Source organism: Balaenoptera musculus, chromosome 20, assembly GCF_009873245.2.
Source record: "Balaenoptera musculus isolate JJ_BM4_2016_0621 chromosome 20, mBalMus1.pri.v3, whole genome shotgun sequence".
NCBI classification, from domain to species: domain Eukaryota; kingdom Metazoa; phylum Chordata; class Mammalia; order Artiodactyla; family Balaenopteridae; genus Balaenoptera; species Balaenoptera musculus.
The window spans coordinates 10,952,780-10,958,048 of NC_045804.1; positions in this window are offsets into that span (position 1 = coordinate 10,952,780).

Sequence of the window (5,269 nt, forward strand, 5' to 3'; positions counted from 1 at the left end):
AAATAATTATCAAATGTTGATTTTAGATGGATCTATTGGAACTATTTATATACTTCCCAGAATTGCTCATGAGAACCAAAGAAGAGGTCCAGAATTTATCCTAAACTTCCTAGGACTTTTCTGAAGGATCTATGGGCTGACTGTTCACATAGAAGAGAAGATTCTATCCACTCCAAGATTTTCCATCATCTTCTCAATCACCGTCTTCTGTGGGTTGACCAGATACAAGGGCAGTTCTCGGAAGGTTCCTGTGGTTCTCACAAAGGCAAAACAAACCCTTCACACCCATCCTCCCTGCTGTGGGAATGTGTTGGCATTTCACTGATGCATGGAGGCTCGAGTGAGGCGCAGCTCCTGTGGGCAGGGCCCAGACGGACGCGCCTGTCAAACCTGCTTGTCTGCGGCTGCTCAGCCAAGACTGTGGCTGGTCAGCCATCGCTTCTCAAGGACAAGGAAGGCAAGTACACGGAGTCTGTCCCCAGGAGAGCAGGTCGTCATACCCAGGGAGGGTGGGTAGGCCAAGAATGCGGTCCAAGAGCTGCCTACAGGGGAATGAGAGGAGCCGGCTTCCTCCTTATAAGGCGTGGAGGGGGTGCCTGGTTTGGGTACGAGAGGAGAAAGCAGCTCGTCCCGTTTTGCTTGGTTAAATTACTTGAACTTTCTCTGGCTGCTAAGTACCACCTTAAGACAGCGTGGGCCATGCTGGGTGAAAGGAATGCTCTGTTTAGTACTCTTATCTCTGCATCGTTGCCCAGGACAAAAGAAAAGGAAGGAAGGTTTCTAAGTTCAGGTATAAAGTGAGTAAGACCAGCTGCCTCCTATCTGCGGTAAGGGCATAGCTGGACATTTACAATGGCACTTTGGTGCCAAATTTTAGCTGAGGGGTGCAAGGGAGCACCCCTTTTGTGCTTGGTGAACTTCTGCCTCACTCACCATATTTGTGGGTCATCAATTCCCTTAAGCTTCCTCTAACTCATTCCCCCTATTCTGGAGTACTGTGCATGCCTGTGTGTGTGTGTGTGTGTGTGTGTGTGTGTGTGTGTGTGTGTGTGTGTGCGTGTGCGCGCGCGCACGCGCACGTTTATCCTTCTCCCCTACTTCACAGGCAAGGGAAGATCTGCACCTTGGGGTCTGAGAAGAATGCTGACATGGGAAAGGGTCAAATAGGAGGACCCACATCTTAGAGGCTCAGGGGTCTTATAATCTAAGACTCCCTCTAGAATTGCTGTAGGGTGAAAAGAGGATTTTATAGAGTTTAAAATATCCTTAGGGATCTCTGGGCTAAATTTTCTTTACTGTTAGGACTAACCCCTATTTACATTGGGGCTGAGTTGCAAAGAAACTCCCACATTTTAAATTCCCATTTGGGGACCTGTCTTAAGCTGCTTCACTGCATGAAGCAGGGACTAGCATGGCTTCTACTCAGCTACGCCCACTTATACTCAAACCCTGGTGTGGCTGACAGGTCCCAGGAGCCAGGGGTAGTTGATTGAGGTTTAGAGAGTCCTAGAGAGACCTGTCTTCAGCTGTCCTGGTAAGGCAGCTTGTCGCTTGAGCTGGCCCTGATTTTCTGAGTTCACTTTGATGGGAGTGGGAGTCTGTGAGCAGTCAGGTGTTCCTTGGGAGTCCTGTGATGCTACGGTAGGCGGGGTCAGGGGTGGCAGTCGGACTAGAAGACGCTCCCAGGGCAGGCTGTCACCCCCTGTGACCCAGCCCAGGGAAGGCTTTCCAGCCAGTCCTGGTCGTCAGGGCATCCATGGAGACCTGGGCATCTGGAGCTCCCAGAGTTTGAGCTGCAGGCTGGAGATGTGCTCCCCGACCCAGACCCTTGGTAGCCATATCATATAATACCAGACAGCACGCCAGGGTGTAATCTACTAAAAATAAAAGTTAATATTCCGTGAGCCCAAGTTTTTGGGTCACTGTCTCCTTTGAGCCAACTAATCCAGGGCCATTGACCCCAGTCAAAGAAAGGCATTTAGGTTCACCATTCAGGGCCAGTGTATTTATTTCCCATCTGTTTTTGAATCTTCAGGCTCAGGCTTGATGCATATTAAGGTGGATATTTTATGAGAGATTTGTGGGGAACACAGGGTTTTATAAATGTGCTCCCCTCTCCTTTATTAAGTGGAAGGTTAAGAAATCCCGTCCTGGGGGTAAGAAGCAGTTCCCTTCCCCACTGATGCAGGACTGGGCCAATCAAGTCTTCTTCCCCCAAGTCCCTGCCTTTTCCAGTATTTCCCCTCTTCAGCCAGCACCTGTCAACCTGGTCCGCTCCCACCATCTCTGTGCCCGGCACACATGAGGGTTGGCTCTTCCTTGCAGGACTGAGGGAAAAGCAAGAGAGGGGATGCCTCTACTGGTCTCTGATAGTTGGTCACCCAAACCATGTCACTTGTGAGAGAGAAAGGGGGGCACGGTGAATAATCATGCTTGGACAGGAAGTATCACAGACGCTCCAAGACTGATGAGCACCTTATCTGTGATGACTTCCCTCTCCGTTTGATCAACTGAGTTAATTTGATTGTTTTCTGAAACAATGAGTTTATGGTTGTTATTGAACCCATGCTTGCTCATTCTAAAAAGTTTAATTAATAGAAAGAAAGAAAGCAACAGATTTCCTAAAATTCTACCACCACAAATAACGAGTATTAGCATCAGGGAACAGCATTCCAGAATCTACCTGCTCTCTTTCTCTGTTTCTCTGTTTCTATCTCTTTGTGTTTCTCTCTCTCTCTGTCTCTCTCCCACACAATCAAGTGCACACACAAACACACATACACACACACTGAACAATAGACAGATGGACAGATTACACGGATGGATGGATAAGTATATGGATTGAGGGACTGCTAGAGAGATAGATACACTAACATCATTCAATAAAAATGAGATCCACATGTTTTCAAAGTAAAATTTTAGCTTTAGTTAATTTAAAATTAAATTATGATGAAATAGTTGAATGTAGTATAAGTGTTTTTCAACTCCAAGAACCATTACTTCCCTAAAAGTTCCCACTAAGGTTAAGAGATTATGATAACCACGACATGGTAGAGGCTTTACATAAAATCGACATGCCTCCGTTGAGACCTGGTTTTGTCACTGGCGGCCCCGAGCCCCTTGACACCACTCCACCCATTGCGGGGCTCGTCTGATATTATGACATTTCTCAACGTTTGGGGGAAAAACTTGTTTATCTTTCCATCATTCCTATTTTGTGGCTGCTGCAGCTTTTTTTTTTTTTTTTTTTTACATTTTTTGGCTCATCTTGCGAGGCACTGGGGAAGAGAGACTCTGTGAGTCTGCTTCATTCAGCACCTTTCCCATTTGGACTGGTTCTATGTGTAGAATCTGACCCAGAACCTTTGAGATGGATGTGGCAGGAGTGGCTGCACTCACGACGTTGTCATCTGAGAAGGCGCAAGGGGAACCCTTAGATGCCTCAGCACACGTGGCAACGCATTCCTGGGGGTCATGGGATCAGCTGAGGGGAACAGGATGCTGGGATGAGCGAGTGTAGGGATGGAACAGAGGAGGCCAGGAGGGAATGCAAAGCTTCCCAAGGGCAAAAGCACTCAGCTCCACTCAGGGCCTCCTGGGCAGGGGATGGATCTTGGCTGGGGGCGCTGGGCCATCAGGTGCCGGCAGGCCCTGCCTCCTTGGCCATGCACTGGGGCTGGGCACCTGAGATCTTATTGCTGCCCCACTGGTTTCCAGAAGGACAGGCAGGGCCTGAGAAAGCAAAGACCATGGCCTTCACCAGGCAGGGCCGGACGGGGCTTGGAAGGGCTGCTCCCGGAGTTGATCCTCTGTCCTGGGTCCTTGGGTGGTTGGCTAGTTAAAATCCTCTGCTATGAAGGTTGACCAGTTAGAATCCTGTCAGGGCCCCCAAGCCACCAGTCTGGCAGCCATGGAGAAAGTGGGTCCCATTTGGCCCTCCACCTCTTGACAAGCCCACTTGCACCTAGGTGCCAGGAGTGAATGTTTATTCCCCCAGGGGTATTTAAAAGAGAACCTCACAGAAGGGCAATGATCATCACAAAAGAATCACTTGGTCAAGACAGAGATTTAGGCATAAATTACTTAGTGGGGGCCTGGAGACCACTTGATCATGCAAAGCAGGTGTAACCTGTCCCCAGGGCCCCACACTTGGTTTAATGCTCTGCTGTCACTGTCTAGAAATTCTGGATACTTTTTAAACAAGGGACCCATATTTTCACTTTGTACTGGGCTCTGTGGATTGTATAGCTGGTCCTAATGCAAGGTAGAAGGTCATCCTGATTTGGAGGGCCACACCCCAGTGATGCAAACTTCTACGGGGTAGAGATCCCAGGAGCTTGAGAGCCTTCCATTCCAGTGTGTGGTTGACAGCTTGGACATGGCTGGGCACTCCAGGACCTGGGCAAGTTTCCAAATCCCCTTTGCCCTTATGTATTAGTTTCCCAGGGCTGACATAATACATTACCACAACAGAAATTTATTTGCCCTCAGTTCTGAAAGCTAGAAATCCAAAATCCAGGTACCAGCAGGTCCAGTCTCCCTCTGAAGGTGTAGGGGAGAATCTGTTCCCTGCCTTTCTCCGAGCCTTGGGTGTTGCTGGCAATCCTTGGCGTCCCTTGGCTTCTATGAGCATCGCTCCGATCTCTGACTCGGTTGTCACATGGCTTCTCCCTGTGTGTCTGTCTCTGGGCCTCTTCTCCTCTTATAAGGTCACTAGTCATATGGGATTCAAGGCCCCACCCTAATGACCTTATCTTGATCACATCTGCAATGATCCTATTTCCAAATAAAGTCACATTCACAGGTACTGGGGGTGAGGACTTCAGCATATCTTTTAAGGGGACACAATTCAGCCTATAAAGCCCTGATTCATGAGCATCCATTGACTGTTCCCTGAAGAAACCAGGAATGAACCGCCTAAGGACAGAACTCCTGTCCTCAGCTTGCTCCCCATCCTCCCTCAGCCAGTAAGACCCCTGGGCCCTTTCCCACCCACACCCCTCCTGGCAGATCCATCTCTCTGAGTACAAGACTTAGGGGAAGGGTGTCAGTGAATCCGGCCCCATGGTGACCAAGACGCACTGGGTAGCTATTGCACCTGCCCACTCTCCTTGATATTCCAGGGTTCAAAGTTCAGTTTCCTTCTAGAAACCTGCTTCCAAGCCCCAAGGAAGCTTTTATAGTTACTGAATAAACAGTAAGGGTCAAAGATCTGTCGAATTATTTCCTGGATCAGAGTTTGCTTTTTTTTCTCCCCCTTGCATTAGTC